The following is an 18,605-nucleotide window of genomic DNA, read 5'->3' as shown; positions in this document are numbered from 1 at the left end:
AGATTGAAGAATATTCTTTTCATCGCTACTTGGTATGAAAAGTCCCGGAATAGAAGTTATTTGTCTCCTTGATAATGTAGGTCTCCTTTCTTCCTGTATGCCTCCAGGACCATAGCTTTGTCTAAATAATTCAAAAATTTGAATATCACGGGGCGAGGCCTACGGCGCAATTCGCGAGGTAACCATTTTTATACTGGATCCATCAGTTCTTTTTGTTTTACTGACTCAGGTAGGCCAATCATGCGCAAATTGTTTCTTCGATTCCGGTTTTCTAGATCTTCTAATTTGTTCTGAATAGCTGATATCACAGCCCCTTGAGATGCTATAGTGGTTTTAGCTTCAAGCAGCTCATCCTCCACGTTAGATATTCTCTCTTTTATCTCCGTGAATCTGGGGCCATATTACCGAAGCTGTGTAATTGTCGTCTCAATCACCTCTTTTAAACCAGCTAGCTTTTCATCCAGCAGGGGTGAAAGAATAGCAGAGATTTCTTGACCCGTAATGACCGCAGTTGCATTATAAGTGGGAGAGTTTGCGCTTTTAGATGCAGCAGGGTTAATAAGAGAGGCAGGTGGGCTTGCTACATAGGAGGATTGTTGTTTTGTATCTTTTCCTTTTGCAGATGTACCAGATTTTCCACTCCTGGCAGACTTTCCCACAAATGTTTCCATTATTCACAATAGGAAAAAATGAGCTTTGATATCTGAAGTCAGGTTATATAGATGTAACTTGATTAAATCTGTTTTTTTTTTAATTCAATTTTTTTTCTTTTTTAACGGACTAAGGGCCTTATTCTAGTTTGCTCTTTCTGACAAAATCCTTCTTAGATGGACAAAACCATGTGCACTGCAGGGGGGCAGATGTAAAATGTGCAGAGATAAATAGATTTGGGTGAGTTATTTTGTGTCTGTGCAGGGTAAATACTGGCTGCTTTATTTTTATACTGCAATATAGATCTCACTTTGAAGTAAAACCCCACCCAAATCTAATTCTCTCTGCACAAGTAACATCTGCCCCACCTGCAGTGCACATGGTTTTGTCCATCTAAGAAGGATTTTGTCAGAAAGAGTGAACCAAAATAACCCCCTAAGGTTCAGACACACGTCAACTACAGCACCAGGTGTTCCCATGTAGTCGCCCATCCAAGTACTAACCAGGCTTAACACTGCTTAGCTGCCAAGATCAGACGAGATTGGGCCTATCCAGTGTTAATATGGCTGTAGATAATATAAAGTAGAAAGAAGCTTCCTCTTCCAGGACTTCCTTCAAATTAATACCAACTTTACTCCGTCTCCTAAGTACTGAGCTGGACTGAAAAACCCTTTCAAATGTAGGTGCAGAGGTATAGCGATCACATGTCCTGTGACTTTGAATCTGCTATCACTCAAACAAATCAATAGTCACTATTTCACAAGCTGATTAGCAGGATTTTCCAGCAAGGTGTGGTATCGGCAAGAAAGTTACACTCCTTCACCAACTCCCACTACCAATGTGCCTGCTGTGTAAATTTTAGGGTGTGGTATGGGACTCACACAGTCGGGATCCCGAAGTCCTTATCCCGACGTCGGGATCCCAGCTGCCCGGAGTCAGACAGCATGGCGAGCGCAAAAAAGCCCCTTGTGGGCTCGCTGTGCTCGCCATGCTGTGGGCACGGTGGCTCGCTACGCGAGCCACCTATTCTCCCTCTTTGGGGGTCGTGGACCCCCACGAGTGAAAATAGTGGGTGGCCGTCGGGCACCCGGCTGTCTGCGTTTTGACAGTCGGGATCCCGACGTCGGGTAAACGACTGTTGGGAACCCGTCCGGCACCCTAAATTTTAAAGCAACCTTATTCAGGTCTTCCCCAGGTAGCAGTTATCCAGCTCCCAACAGCATAAAGTATGCAGAGTTCACATTTATTTCCACACTGCCATTCAAATCCTCCTTACCCATGCTGTTTTTTTTTTCTCTCTCCTGTCCGGCCAGTCTCTCCAAAGAGGCAGTCAGTCCTGCACTGGGTCCTCTCTTCTCTGTCTCCTGTTTCTTTACCACTGCACAGTTCCCCACGTCTCCACCAGCACTCTCCGATATTTTGCGGTGGAGTCTCCCTATGCTCCTTCCCGTCGGCGTCCAAGGCACACTGGGCCCTCCCATCACCGCACACCCCACGGAGCTAGTGGTCTCGCGGGATGAGAGTGTGCACCTGTTGGCGTCCGGAATGCACATGTCTTGCCACTGCTGCGCTGCTCCGCTGGGTTGACCGGTACTGCCACCATGTATCCATAATAGTATGCTGGCGTTGTTTCCATGCACTTGATTACGTGGGTATCATGGTGTTTGTGGGGAACCAGGAGTCTTCTAGCCCACCTATATCTTGTGGTCTCCCCAGGTGTCCCGGGAAGCTGTATCTCCGAGTTTGGTCGCCTATACACAGCGGTCAGAGCCGGAGCCGAGAACTCTGTCTGAGATGCGGCCTCTCACTTGGTCCGCCCACCGGAAGTCTCTGACTCCAGAGATGAGTTTCTAATGTGTTTGCCTACCACAGGCACTATAAGTATAGCTGTGTCTCTGCCTCAGCTGGAATCCCTGGGAGGATGTATTTATTTATTTACTTTTAGTAGCAACATCAGCCTTGAACCATGTGCCTAGCTCAGGAAATGGTTTATTATGATCAGATTCCATTTTTACCTCCGGGTCTGAGGGATTATTATTAGTTCCTCACAATTACTACCTGAGGATGATGATGATAATGATGATAACAACACAGTGATACACCTTTGTGTATGTCGTTTAAAAAAAAAAATTATATACAAGCCTGCTACAGTCAGAGGCGAAATATGTAATATATTAGTGTCATCTATATCATCAATCTCTGACAGAAAACTCCTAGGTGCCCAATGTGAGTGTAAAGGCCCAGATGTCCCAGTTACTTTCTCACACTCCCCATCTACCACAGTGGGACTTGAGGAATAATCAGTAAGGGAAGGACCAGCAATGAGTTTGTCATGAGAGAACCATTTCCTCATATATCAGGTCTCCACTTGCTGCCAGCTCCGGATACAGGTATAATGCCAGCTCCGTGCACAGGTATAATGCCAGCTATGGGCACAGATATAATGCCAGCTCCGGGCACAGGCATAATGCCAGCTCTGGGCACAGGTATAATGCCAGCTATGGGCACAGGTATAATGCCAGCTATGGGCACAGGTATAATGCCAGCTCCGGACACAGGTATAATGCCAGCTCCAGGCACAGGTATAATGCCAGCTCCGGGCACAGGTATAATGCCAGCTATGGGCACAGGTATAATGCCAGCTATGTGCACAGGTATAATGCCAGCTCTGGGCACAGGTATAATGCCAGCTCCGGGCACAGATATAATGCCAGCTCCGGGCACAGGTATAATGCCAGCTCCGGGCACAGGTATAATGCCAGCTCCGGGCAGTACTGTCTGGCAGTTCCAGACAGGATAGGTTTGCCTGCTTCAGGCAGTATTAGGGGGTGATATCATAGATTTGCCTGAACAGGCATCCCTGTGAGAAATCCATATTATTTATATTTATGTATTTGTATTTGATAATAACACACTTACCATAATATGAAGAATAAAACCTGAATCATTACATCATAGTTCTGCCTCAGAATGTGAGGTATATTGGTTACCAAGTATTATGGCTGATCGATTTCTCATTCCCTCTGATACTTTCTCTCAGATGAGGCAGTAGTGGACATTGATGTAGCCTTTACCAAGTTTTTTTACGTCCATTTTTAACAATATATATGCAGAAGAAGAGTATGTCAGTCAGAGAGACTGCATCCTCCATCGCTGAACAAAAACCTGATTCAGTCAGTGTGCATTAGCCACACCCAGCTGCTAGTGTGCATGTGACCTCTGCACAACCTAGCCTGCTGGGCAGGCGCAGCTTCACTGATAATCTGGTGCAATTTGCAGTATGGATTCTGACTATATAGTCGCACGGAGGACCGATGTTTAGTGTCTGCGCATGCGCAGGTGGGTTTCTGCGCATGTGTAGACACAGGGTGCGTGCACCCATGGCAAACATTCAGTTTGCCGGGGGCACACACCCTAGACAGGGTGCGGGGGATACTTCTGAAAATGTTCACAATAAACCAGTAGACATTTCAACAAAGCGTTTCTCAGACATCATAGCACAGCCAATGCTTTCATCAGTACTATAAAATATGATGTTGTCTGTAATAATGACCATACAAACAAAGACACTTATAAAAAGGACCACTCATATATGAGATAAGTGCTTTAATTTTAAAAAGAAATAAAATATGACATGTTGCACAAATACAATATATAGGTGATGTTGTAATATATTACGTTTTTAGTGTGTTTTTTAACAGCACATGAGAGCTGCCTCTTATTTAAACTCTCACTCTTGACTTTCTTGACCTTTCGGACCGACGGACACGTACAGGTGTGTTTTCCACTACCGTTGTCGCTTGTCCACAGTCTGTGTTTACGCAGTTGCATTTCTCGACATCGATGTACTCGTGGTCAACTTGACTTCCATCTGAACACTGCAGCATGATGTGTTTCTGGCTGGTCTGTACCTCCTGGCAGCAGGTACATTTATGAGACATTGACCTGGCAGCTGCTGAGTAGCTGAAAAGTACAGAACGGATCAAAAGGATTATGGTGTCAGTTTTGCATACTGTACTTTTGTATGTTTAATACTTTTTTAGTAGCAAGTGCAGCATTGTTGCGTAAGAGTTAGAGGAGTAATATTAAACTAACATGCCTGTGCACCATCGGGCCTTGCACCATCGGGCCTTTCTAAGGGCCAGATGTATCAAGCTTTAAAAAGTGATAAGATGGAGAGTGATAAACAACCATCCAATCAGCTCCAACCTGTCTTGTTACAGGCTAGGTTTGAAAAATGACAGGTAGGAGCTGGTTGTTTATCACTCTCCACTTTATCATTTTTTGAAGCTTGATACATCTGACTCTAAGTCAGAGGTTCCCAATCCCAGTCCTCATGTACCGCTAACACTTCAGGGTTTCCAAAAAAATGATTTGTCTTACAAATATTCTTATACTGTATGCTGTTCCTCCTATTTTATGTGGAGGAATAGACACAATTATGTGAATGTACAAGCTACAACATCCCGTGAGTGTGGTACGCCAATTAAATATTTTATTCTATACATATCCTCTGGTGGAAAGGAGAGGAAGGATAGTAGAAAACCTAACCTAACCTCATGTGTGCAGTCATATCTTAGGGCCAGTGGCGTAACAATAGCCCCGCAGCCCCTGTGGTAGCGGGGGTCTGCAGGGCTATTGCAACGCCACCACCACCGCTACGTCTATGCTGTGGCCGGGACCCGCAGATTAACTTGTCTGCACTGCGGTCCCGGCTACTGCGTCGGCTACGTCGGCAGGGTTGCTAACTTTACTGGGGGGTGCTGCCAAAATTTTCGGCGGGGGAGCGCATTAATTATAGTTACGCCACTGCTTAGGGCCCATATCACATTATGCAATATAGTACATCATTGTTACGATTTAGTTCAGGTAAGAACAATATTGGAGAGAGAGTGAGAGAGAGAATCATTGGGGCGTGGAGGGCCCAGTCGTTTTCTGGAAGAGGACTAGAAAAGGCTGGCGTGTTGCTCCTGAAGGAAGCAGCGGCTGCATGATATCACACACATATGCTACAACCCTAATCATGGCCTGCCTGCTGGTAATGTCTGAGCACTTTGCTGTGTAGGAAAGCTTTTGCACTTTAGCATTGTTTGCGAAAAATTTCACATGGCAGGGAAAGATAGAAACATAGAATTTGACGGCAGATAAGAACCACTTGGCCCATCTAGTCTGCCCCTTTTTTAAACATGTTACCTCAAACCATATCTGATCCTTATTTATTTGTAAGGATATCAATATGCCTATCCCATGCATGTTTAAATTGTACTAATGTATTTGCCTCTACCACCTCTGATGGGAGGCTAATCCACTTATCTACTACTCTTTCTGTGAAGTAATTATTCCTCACATTTCCCCTGAATCTTCCTCCCTCTAGTTTCAGTGCATGTCCTCGTGTTCTGTTGCTCCTCTTCCTGTGAAGAATGTCTCCCACCTGTACCTTGTTAAAACCCTTGATATATTTGAAAGTTTCTATCATGTCCCCCCTTTCCCTTCTCTGCTCTAAAGTATACATATTAAGATCTTTTAGTCTTTCCTGGTAAGTTGTGTGACCATGCACCATTTTAGTTGCCCTTCTTTGTACAGTCTCTAATGTATTTATATCCTTCTGGAGATATGGCCTCCAGAACTGAACACAGTACTCTAGATGAGGTCGTACCGATGACCTATACAGTGGCATTATTACTTCTTTCTACTGCTGATACCTCTCCCTATGCAACCAAGCATCTGACTTGCCTTCTTCATTGCTTTGTTACATTGCCTACCTGCCTTTAAGTCCCCTGAAATAGTGACACATAGATCCCTCTCTTCCTCAGTAGTTTCCATTATAGTGCCATTTATACTATATTGAGTCTTTGGATTTCTGAGACCCAAGTGCATGATTTTGCATTTTTTGGCATTAAACTGTAGTTGCCATGCTCTTGACCATTGCTCTAATCTACCTAGATCATCAATCATTTGTTTTACCCCACCTGGTGTGTCTACCCTGTTGCATACCTTTGTGTCATCTGCAAAAAGGCACATTTTACCCTCCATTTGCAATATCACCAATAAAGATATTAAAAAGCACTGGTACAAGTACCGATCCCTGGGGTACTCCACTTGTAACCTTTCCCTCCTTTGACTGTACTCCATTTACTACAAGATGAACTCTCAGACAACTCAAGATGACTGCCAAGTAGGGGATGACTGACAAGTAGTGGATGACTGACAAGTAGTGGACGACTGACCCGGCGGCTGACAGATGCTTTTATTATTTCCGCCAGACAGTCATCCACTATTGACTGACCCAGCCGAGGCAGTTGCAGACTGGGAGGGAGAAAAGGAGCAGTGCGGGCAGGTGGGTGGATGTGAACTCATAACGTCACATGTCGGATCACCCAGTGGGCCCTAAACCCTCCCAGTCCGTGAACCTAGAACTTATACCTCCCCTTTAGTGGCACTAAGAAAATGATGGTAAATGTAAAAAATACACTACTGTACTTTGTGACAACTATATTTTGTTTCTGTAATTTACCATAATAAATGTATGCTTCTTTATTTAATTCATTCTTACATTGAAAAGGTTCCACAGGACCCTTCACACCGAGCCATCTTCACCATATCTGTAGTTCTGCAGTTATTGTGGGAAAGATAATCATAGTATTGCTGCAACTGACACGAGGTTGTCTTCTCAATACCTGTAGAGACCATAAAATCACATTAGGTTTTCTAAACACAGTTGATGTCCCCATTTTTTTTCTAGCATTAGTGAATACAGTACTGTACTTTGGGCACTATCAAATACTTTTGCCCTAAATGAATGTACTTTATGTATTTTTTGTTTATATAGTGCATATCTGTCACTCTACGACAATACAGACAACTGTTTTAGTATGTACAATATGCATATAATGAATAGTAGTCCAAAAATGATCCTACATATGTAAATAATGTACATAGGATTGGACATGCTGAGAAGCTAGAGAAGTACTTACATATTTTACAGCAGCCGTTAGGTAAAAGTTGTATGGTATCCTGAAAATAAAGATATTGTTTATATATTTTGAGCAGCGATTTTCTGAAATTCTTATATATTGTAGACTCAGAAACAAAGACCTTTGCTAATACCTTCATTTAGACCGTGGAGTAATTTGCAGGCTAAGTACACACTCAACTATATTTTAATTTAACGACCACTCATAACAACAAATTCTTAGATTCGTATAGTGTTTACCCTCTACATCACTAGCAATGCTACATACCCAGTCATTTGTACATGCTGCTCACTCAGGAGATATCCTCCATCGATGCCATATTGCCAAATGCACCATATATATGTTCCAGACTAGGGTCCTCAATTGGTATTGATCACCCAAGCTCTCATACAGTCACAGTACAGTACTGTAACTTGCTTACACCACCCATCCACCGTAAATCCTGGAGCCATGCTATTGTTTTCCTTTGCAGTGCAGTCAAACTATTTTAAAACGTTATGCAGCCTTTCTAATAGCCAATCAAAGCTATGCTCTCCCATTCTACAGCTGTGATTACACGTGAGATCATAAATGCCCATCTCTATGATGGATGTACTGTATGTGACTAGGTGTTTGGGTGTGCACCTGGCAGGTGTTATTGTATATAGCATGGAGTGTAGATGGTAGACAAATAGATCCCTTAGGTACTCATTGAGGAAATTATCTAAATAGTTGACATCTAACATATTGACCTTTTAGATTAAAAATAATTGGCTTGTGTAAAATAGATTTGCAAATGCAGAACATACAAGAAATTACTTAATCTGGACAGATATTGAGCAGACAAGTTACCCAATTTGGTTGTTTCTGACACTAGTCAGAGCCACCAAACAGACTGATGAAAGTCTCATCTACTAATAACCAGTCTGTATATGAGTCATCCATTGAATATTTTTAATTTGATTCATGCAGTGGCCACAGATTAATAGTAAGTGATGTTTCCATTGTGTCTGGATAATTCCTTTCACGCAACTCACAGGTTCACAGTCATCTTCATTAAAGTAAGGGCAGGAGATTTGTGAGACAGATGTGATGAACTGGTTCTTGATCACGATGCAGCTGTACATGGTGCAGTTATTCTTCTCAGACCGAACCATTTCTCCATTCTGGAAAAAAAAGGGCCGAAACTGAACTAAATGGGGGCTGAGGTTTTTCAAATGTTATATATATATACACATACATTTATTTACAGGAATTTAGAATAATTTATATGCAGATACTATATCTTGCGTCATTTTCTAAATGTAGCATATTTATTAAAGAAGAGCAAAAGTAATTGCGTTATCTTCCATCTCTGCCACCTTCCTTTTAGGTCACAGTAGGTGAGTGCTGCACAGTATCTGACTTTTAGGGTGACTGAGGGGGTCAAAGGAGACAACTGTTACGGGCCCTGGCGATTGGCCAAATTCTCCCTCAGGAAGTTGAATTTGAAGGTAGTCTTTAAAACTGGACTGAAAATATAAGGGAATAAGGAGCCATTGCATATTAACAGGGGCAGGGGCTGTTGTGCTGGACATGAGGGGTATCTGGCAAATAAAGGGGAATTAGAGGGCTCTGGCCAGGCATAAGGGTGCATGCAGGAGAGTGTGGTGTGGGTTTGGGACTGTGGGATGGGGGTAGGTGAGTACTGTATCTGACATCCCTGTCACCTTCCTTATAGGTCTCAGCAGGTGAGTGATTTATCTGACATCCATGCTACCTTGCATTCTGTACTTGTTTAAAAGCAGGCATGTAGGCTACATGGGACATACCTTCATGAGATACTGTGCACCATCCTGATCTAGAACACAATGAGTCTGTTCACAAATTCCACAGCAGTCCCGTGGGCTCTCCTTCAGTTCAAAGCCCTGTGTTAAATACATTTACTGAAGTTTAATGACATACTATACAACTTCTCCACAGAAAAATTCCCAATGCCACTGGTGAGGACACGGCGGGTATATGGCCATGTGATGAGATGATTGACTTACCAGTGGGCACTGTACATTGCAGGGCACGTGTTTGCATTCTATGGCTACCCCTGCCGTGCTTGTTGCATTCTCTGAGCATACACAGCTCTGGCACTTATCGGAGAAGACTGGCGCTCCAGGCTGCAGAGAGACAATGTCAGCATCTTCAATAAGCCAGCCAAATTATTAAAGTGGTACAAAAATGTTGCTTTTTTTACATTGCTAAAAAGTTTATGTTTTACATTTTCCTTTTTCATATTTTATTTATAGCTTTTCACTTAATTTTTGCTTTGTAGAGAAATATGATGGAATGTTTGGTTACAGTACAACTTCAGCCAAGAACAGTTTTCTCCCTGCATCCACAGTGATTTTTTGAGCCCCAATTAGCCAACAGGTGGGCAGTCTGGGACGACCTGGTAATCTTCTAGCCGGGTAAATTCTCCCTGAAGCTGCAGCACTTACTGATAGAGTTTATCATAGAGCACACACATTGCTTATTTAAGCACATCCCTCCTAATGCCAATTGCCACATGACTATTGTCATATGAATTAATACATACTACATACATACTTCTCCGATAAGAGCTATCCATTGAATTATGAGAACTTAAGCACTTATGAAAAAAAGCTTATGAGTTTTTATAGGCAATTCCATAGATGGGGAAAAGCTCTAGAAAAGGACAGATATTGAACTGCATTTACACTAAAATGTTTCTGATTGACTCGTTAAGCAGCGAAAATTCCATATGTGTTGAGCCATGTAACTAAATGCCTACGCCGCCATTTCCCCCCGCAACTCTACGAGGGGTTGTGTAACGAAGACACATCCCCTTGCATGCCACCACTGCAGGAGAAATCATTCGATGGTCATCGCAAATATAAGTCAGTCTCAACTGATTTATATTTGCAGGCGCCAGGACGAAGACAGTTTGGGCAGCTCACGCCATGTGACATCAGCCACCCGCCCCCAGCAGGAATCAGCCTGCCCACATACCCAACGGAACGTCAAGTGTTTTCATGGGGAAGCCCATAAACTGCAGGGCATTCCAATGGCCCAGCGTCAACACCGCCCCCATCCCTCTCTCTCCCTGCTGCTAAAGGAACGGCGAGTGAGGGGTTCTAGAAATGCGAGTGAGGGGCATAGAAATGCACAAGCCCCAACCATCAGGGCAGATACCAAATTCGTATCGTATCGTGCATGTGATCTGGAATAGGCCCCTGAAGTACATTACTTTAGCACTATAGACCGAATGCACCATCCCAGGCTTTTAAGAAAATTCACTGTGTGATGTGGCGTAAAACCAATATTGGACTGAATAAGTGTCATGGTAATCCAGTATGTAATACTTTTACTCCATACCCACCGAAAAGAATAATTTCCATTATTGCATGTATCTCTCCTAGTCCAGAGAATGCCTAGCTCACAAATCTCACTAATTCCAGAAGCGATTATAAGCCCTGGCTTCATTATTTTATTAGATTTATTTTAATGTTGAATTGGGTTTCGACTAGCTTACTGCTTGAACTACAATAGATTCAGATCACAAAAATAAAGTTGATACTGTTGAAGTTTAATCACATAGCAGTGGTTAAAGTGAGGGGGAACAGGGTGGTAATTAGTTCCACCACCTCTAATGGTGAGGTGGAACATTTTAACCTCCACATTGGCCCTGCATAGTCATTCTCACAGAAAACCATTCTAGTTGCCAAAAACCCTACCACTGGCCCTGTCTCTGCCTTATGGTGGGAGGGGGGGAGTAACTAGGTGGCATAGAGAAATGAGTTCCTCCACCTCTACATGGCCACTTTAAGTCCTGGTGGGTAGACAAAGGTATTTACTGTACAAATAAAGTGTGCTTTTAAATTAGTGAGATTTAAGTTAACTGTATTTTCATGTATGTACAGTGTAAACTCCAATGTGTCAACACTGATAAATGAACACATTAGAAATGGGAACATTCTATACACAATGAGACAGTAGGGAAGGCAGATTGGCTGCTACACTGGTGGATATTTCATTTACTTTATTGATAAACTTACCATGTATTCTGCATTGCCATGCACGCAGACTCGCTTGTGAGCTGCAAGAAAACACAGTATGCATTAATATTTCCATGTGATGTCTGAAATGTTATATCTTGCTTAATCAAAGGAAATGATTGAACTCAAATGTATGATTTCTGCTGTATATAAACATAATAGTATGCATGGCTGGTTATTGGATAATTGTTATGCAATCTACACACTACTCAGCATAACCAAATATACAGATTGTTATGTATGAATAATACAGAAAATCAGTTACCAGTATAACTAGTCCTGTGGTTGCAGCTCAGAAGGCAGTGTAATTTATTTATTTATTTAGTTTCTTATATAGCGCAGCAGATTCCGTTGCGCTTTACAATTGTAGACAGTGATAAAACAAACTGGGTAACAGACAGACTTGGAGGTAGGAGGGCCCTGCTGCAAGCTAACAATCTATAGGGATATAGGAGGGAAACACAAGGACAGGCTCCAGTAATTGCAGCTAGATACAGTAACTGGATTTTCAAGATCATCAGCGACGGCTCATACTTGACCATAGGAGGGGAGCTGCCGCTGGACGCGCTGCCACATCTGCACTGCCACATCCCTTTTGATATCGTCATGTCTACACTGCCGCTGGGTCCAGCGCATGCTCAGTACCAGTGATGGTAGTGCATATGTGCATACCCCCAGCTTCTACGGCATTGGCTGTAGCCCATAGAAGCCCGCTGGAGCTACAAAGAAATTTAGAAAGTGTCTTCTTATCGCAGCCTGGACTGGCAGTCTTAGAGGGAGGGAACATTACCCAATGGGATTGCCTTACTGCTGGTAACTGACAGCAGCAGGTAAGACTTCCAATAGGAAGTAACTGCCAGTCACAGTGAAGCCAGTGCAGTCTCACAGACTGCATCAGGTTTCACTAAGGCTGAGCAGGTTGGTGTATTTTACTATGAAGGGGGGGGGGGTGCTGCAGACCTATTCCTAATGTTGACCATGCCAGCCTATTGATATGTTGACCTTTTTATGAGTTGACCTATGGCCTGTCAAGCCCTACAGACCCTATGACCCATACCCATCTATTTTACTTTCAGAGACAGAAATCTTGAAAACATGACCTGTTGGTAATACTAGAGGGTGGGGTTGAGAACCGCGGCTCTGTGGCATGTCATACCTTTTAGTAGAGGTGGGGTGCTACAGCTGTTCAGTGTTCCACTAATACAGTATATACTGGTTAATACACTACTAAATTGCAGATCATAAGCACACATTCATCCGTCTATAATGTATATTTAGTTTTTAAGAGAAAACAAAGAACATGTTGCACCCTGTGGACAACAGAACTTACCACACGTATACACAGGACAGCAATGTCCCTCGGGAATGCCACCAACAGCTTCATAGCCAAGTCCGCAGTTGGGAGATTTGTTTGAGCACAGGCTGGTGTCACACTCTGCATAGAGAAGAGAATGTACTGTAATATACTGTATATGGGGGACAAAGCTCCAACTGCAAGCAACTAAAAGCAGTTACAGTATATGTGTACAGTTCTGCAACATCTGAGCATCAACACTGGCCATAGAGCCAATGTATCAATGTATGTTTGTATGTATGTATGTATGCATGTATGAATGTAAAGAGATAATGACAGCACAAGGTGATCCGATTGTGTAAACACAAATAATTGTAATATGCACATATGTATAATCCCACAACAGGTTAAGGGCGTATGCAATGCTCTGCCAATATCCTCGACGTGGGAAATAGCAGCGGGTCCCTATTCAATGCTGTCTTTACAGACAGCATTGAGGAGGGATCACAGCAGAACGAGCCCAAATTCAGAAGCTGTCGGGCCCTTTCTGCCGATAACGGCCCATTACGCGGACGCGCCCCCTTTTTCACCGATCGGCAGGTGGGACATTGAATCCCACCTTCCAATTAGCTGTCGAGCAAAATGTAAATGTGCCTGGATCGCAGTTGGGAGGGATTGACAGCCGTGATCCGGGACTGCATACCCCCCTAAATATCTAGGTTTTCATGACAATTACATTGATTATTACGGTTGATACAGTAGTTCAGCTTCCCTCAATGTGTAGAATAGTTTATTATTAGTTTGAGTAATGTCTGCAGATTGACTTTATGTATTTTTGACTATAAGAAAGTAAATATAGGGTAAGAATTAATGGGATGAGAGATTCAGAAAGTGAGAGATTTGGTGAGAAATCTCCAGTTTTTTTAAAGCGGCAATCACTTACACTTCCAAATCAAACTGGATTAGCAGTGTAAATGATTGGCGCTTTAAAAAAAAAGTTGAGATTTCTTACCAAATTTCTCACTTTCTGAATCTCTCATCCTACTAAATGTCACCCACTGTCTCTAATTAAAGTATTTACAAGACTATGTATAACATAATGAATGCACAAGGAAACATTATTTTAAATATAAATATAGTAAATGGGTAAATGTTTTAGATTCTGTCTATACTTAATGTGCACTTACTGCACACGGTCTTATTGCAGCAGGCATCAGAGGGGTTGATCTCTATTTCGGGGTAGAAACCTTCCAGTCCACACGCTACTTTTTCCAGTGGTCTGCAGTGATGAGTCTGACAGGTGATTCCACTGCCGCCCTCTCTGCACACACAGTCCTGGCAGTCAAGCTGGAACTGTTCTCCAAACTGTAAAGAGAACAATTAGATACAAAAAAACAAAGATTGCTGCTTTCAGAAATGAAAATGCACTCAAATATCTTTTCTGCGTGTATCACAATTTATAACTCAGAGAGGCCTAAAACCAACATGACACAACAGTAGCATGTCATGTACAGAGAGTCAGATATTAGTGGATTTGCTCACTCAGAAAGATGTCTATTACTGGGACACAGGGCTACAATGAGAAATTGTGGGGCCCAGGACTGCCAAAATCCTGGGCCCCACCCCCTTCCCCTACCAAGGCACACCCCTCCCCGGCAGTGGCAGCGGCTTCTCCAGCTCATCCTCCTGAGTCTTCCGGCATCTGGTGTGGCTTACAGTGTGGGCGGCCAGCATTCCTGCTGCCCGTTGCACTGCCTGTGTATGTCCCCGGGCAGCAGGAGGATCCAGCCCGGTCTGAGAACTGTCTATCATGTGCGGCAGGCTGCGGAGGACCTGCGGCGTATCTCTGTGTTTTGGGGCAGGGCAGCTGAAGAAAATGGTGGTTCTGGCAGGCTGCTGCCCAGGCCCTACCCTCTGTCACCCGAGACAGTTGTACCCATGGCAGCCCCTGTTGGCAACCCTGCTGGGACAACTCATACCTGTTCACTAGGTCATTTAAGTAGTTATACTATACTACTTAAAAGCCTGTCAGGATGAATTTCTTAGGGTGTTATTCAATCTGTGCTGTCGCTATTTCCGCCAGCAGAAATAGTGGTACTCGCCTATTTAAAGCAGCTGTTTCCGACAGCAATGAAGGCTTTCGGGTCAAAAACGGATGTGAATCCGACTTTCGGGTCCAACAGTCGGATTCAGCATCCAATACCCCTCTTAGTTCCTATCTGCTCCTACCTCTGTCTTTATAGTTCCCTCTCTCCATATTCAGCAACTTTGAAATAGATCATTTTGCTTTCACTTTCTATTAAGGAGTAATTTGGTAAATCAAGTGGCCTCTAGTGGTCTCTGCCAGTAATTCACCTAAAAAAAAGTACATTGCTGCATAATATTAAGGGACGGGTCATGTGTTAGTGCTTGTACTGATGTAAGTTTGTACACGTTTGTGGTCCATAAGAAGTCATTCTGTCCATACAAAGTACTATGGGAGTTATTCTGGTTCACTCCTTCTGGCAAATTCCTTCTTAGATCGACAAAACCATGTGCACTGCAGGGGGGCAGATGTAACGTGCAGAGAGTATTAGATTTGGATGAGTTATTTTGTTTCTGTGCAGGGAAAATACTGGCTGCTTTATTTTTACACTGCAATATACCTGTAGATCTCACATTTTAAGTAAAACCGCCCCCAAATCTAATTCTCTCTACATATTTTACATCTGCCCCACCTGCAGTGCACATGGTTTTATCCATCTAAGAAGGATTTTTCCAGGAGTGAACCAGTATAACCACCTATATGAGATAAGAATCTTTGACTGGAAAGAAGTAAACAAACTTTCTCAGTATATAAATATCATTGATTCACCACACAGAGACAATGGGACATCCATTCAACAATTTCTCACTATCTACCTTGTTTCCCTACAGTAGTTGCCATTGTAATGATAAAACATTTAACTTTGAGGCATCTACGTGGCGTACATATGATACATATGTATGAGGAGGACATATCTGTACATTATTTTATGGCATCTATAACTTACTTCTAGCACCAAATTCTACATAGAGTATAAGAGCATCACTTGGTCGTGACAGTTAGAAGCTGGGCATTTGGTAAAAGTGATAACACGAATTTTAATTGCTGTTAACTTTGCCCATAAATGACTTATAAAGAATTGTACCGCATAAATTAGAAAGACAACACAGAAAACAAATATGTTACGGACCTTTCGTGGTATATTGTCAGGTCCAACACATCCTAAAAAGACAACGAATATTGGCATGTTAGTACTGTATATACTCTTATTATTGTCAAGTATTTGTAAAGTATCAACATCATAATATGCAGTAGGTGCGCGCCAGTGGTGTCCAGGTTTGCACCACTGAGGCACCACCTATACAGAGCGCCCCACCACCACCGTCGCCCCCCCCCTTTCCCGTCAAACCCCCCACCCTCATCATGAAGGCGGCATGCCCGGGGATGTTCGGGGTGGCTCGGAGGGACTCGGGGAGTGCTCAGGAGTTCAGGCACCCAAGTCCTCCCGAGCCGCCGTGAACATTCCGAGTTATTATTTTATCATTTACATTGTTATTTTATATACATTTAAAAAAAAAATCTTTTAATTTCTCAATAATTCCAAAATGTCTATTTGTTTCAAAGAACAGCCATTTCTTCTTACCACAAGTATTCACACAAACATCGGAGCCTGGGCTGAAGACCGTAGCACCTGGAGGGCAGAAGCAGCCCTCAACCAAACGTTTATCATCCTTCAGTATTGCTTCTTCTTCTGGACTGAAAGACATAGAGCAATACATTCCATAGCATTCCAATGTCACTTCTTAGGTGTTTTTTAATAAAGCAAAGAATGGGTATCGACTGCTGAAGGTCGACACAAAACGGGTCAACGTGGCTAAGGTCAAAAGGTCGACACAAGCATTAGGCCGACAATAGGAAGGTCAAAAGGTCGACATGGGGTTTTTCACTTTATTTGTCCAAAATGATGACACGGTCCACATGGACCCCAAAAAAGTGCACCGCGTCCCCTCACATGGCTCGCTGCACTCGCCATGCTTCGGTCTAGGTGATTCGCTCCACTCGGCACACTATTGTATGCTCCCTCCACACCCTAGTATTTATTTATTAACAGTTTCTTATGTAGCGCACACATATTCCGCAGCGCTTTACAGAGTATAGTTGAACACTCACATCAGTCCCTGCCCCAGTGGAGCTTACAATCTATATTCCCTACCACATGTACATGCACACACAGACATTCTAGGATTTGTTGGAAACCAATTAGCCTAACAGTATATTTTTGGATTGTGGGAGGAAACGGGAGTGCCCAGAGGAAACCCACGCAAGCATGGGGAGAATATACAAACTCCGCTCACTAAGGGCCGTGGTGGGAATCAATCCCATGTCCTCAGCGCTGTTAGGCAGTAATGCTAACCATTACACCGTCTGTACTGCCCAGTAGTTGTAGATGGTAAGGCATGAAATGCCACCTGTTGGCACATGTCAGCCCAAAAAAACAAGGGAAAAACACACCTTGACCTTTTGACTGTCGACCTAATCATTGTTGACCTAATGCTTGACCCTGCCGACCTAAGCCACGTCGACTTTGTTCATGTGTTGACCTAAGGCTTGTCGACCTTCAGTGGTCAACATTAATATTGTCGACTTAACAACCGGATACTCAATTGAATACACATCTGGCTCTGTGACATTAAAATCAACTGATTAATGATTTTATTATTGGGTCTACTATTGGTTTGTCATCATTGTGATAGTAAAAAAAAAAGTAAAGACTATTGGCATACTGTACCTCCCAACTGTCCCGATCCACTAATCGAACACTGTCCTGCTGTCCCACCCGTGCGTCATAATGCCTCTCAGGTGGCTGGGGGGGGCGGGTTGGGAGAGTTGACATCTGCCACTGCTCTGCAGGAGGTGACCACTGAATAAATGCTGGCATCTAACAGTGCAAGGAGGGGAGCCGGGGACTTCCCAACTGCTCAGGGAGTGTTGTGTCCACCCCCAAAATAATGGGCATGGGAGGTGGAGGCAATAGACGACGTGCCTCCACCCGAGGCCATACCCACCCCATCCGTGAAGTGGCCCCTTTTTGGACCATCTGTGCAACCAGTGTGGCAATACACAGAAAACAGAAATTTCGGAGGTATGAATTTGCATTTATAGTTAATTTGCCCTTTAAAGTGAACATAGTAGATTAGTTTTGTAAGGCAATGACTTAGTCTAAAATAATACAGTACATGTATAAGGAGATTTCCCGGTGCCTCTAGCACTAGCGTATGTTGTAACTCTAGTAGTATCCAAGTGAAAGATGTATCAAATATTTAAGAGAGTTAACAGAAAAGTTTCCCATAACAACCAATCAGCTTCTGTTATTTTACAGATTGTGTTAGATACATTATAGCTAGAAGCTGTGCTATGTGCACAAATTCCACTTTTTCTTTCTCAAAGAATTGATAAATCTCCACTCGATAGAGCTAAAGTAAAGTTTCCATAGCAAACAGTTTCTACCTATAATTTATATAGCACAGACTATAAAATAACAGGTAGTTGCTTCTCCATCTTCTCTCCCTCTGAAGTTTGTTATTGTTCTGTCTTATGTAGGGTACACACCAACACAATTAGGGCTCAATCCC

The 18,605-nt window shown here is 43.1% G+C and overlaps 1 pseudogene; it reads right to left on the bottom strand.

Annotated features, from left to right (window-relative positions):
• Positions 1 to 1,105: 1,105 nt before the first annotated feature.
• LOC146046560 (5S ribosomal RNA) lies at positions 1,106 to 1,225 on the bottom strand (annotated as a pseudogene).
• Positions 1,226 to 18,605: the final 17,380 nt, after the last annotated feature.

Source organism: Crinia signifera, chromosome 11 (assembly GCF_055691185.1).
Source record: "Crinia signifera chromosome 11, ASM5569118v1, whole genome shotgun sequence".
In the NCBI taxonomy this organism is placed as follows: domain Eukaryota; kingdom Metazoa; phylum Chordata; class Amphibia; order Anura; family Myobatrachidae; genus Crinia; species Crinia signifera.
The sequence above is the reverse complement of the archived record's forward strand: the minus strand, read 5'-3'. Positions and strand labels throughout refer to the sequence as shown.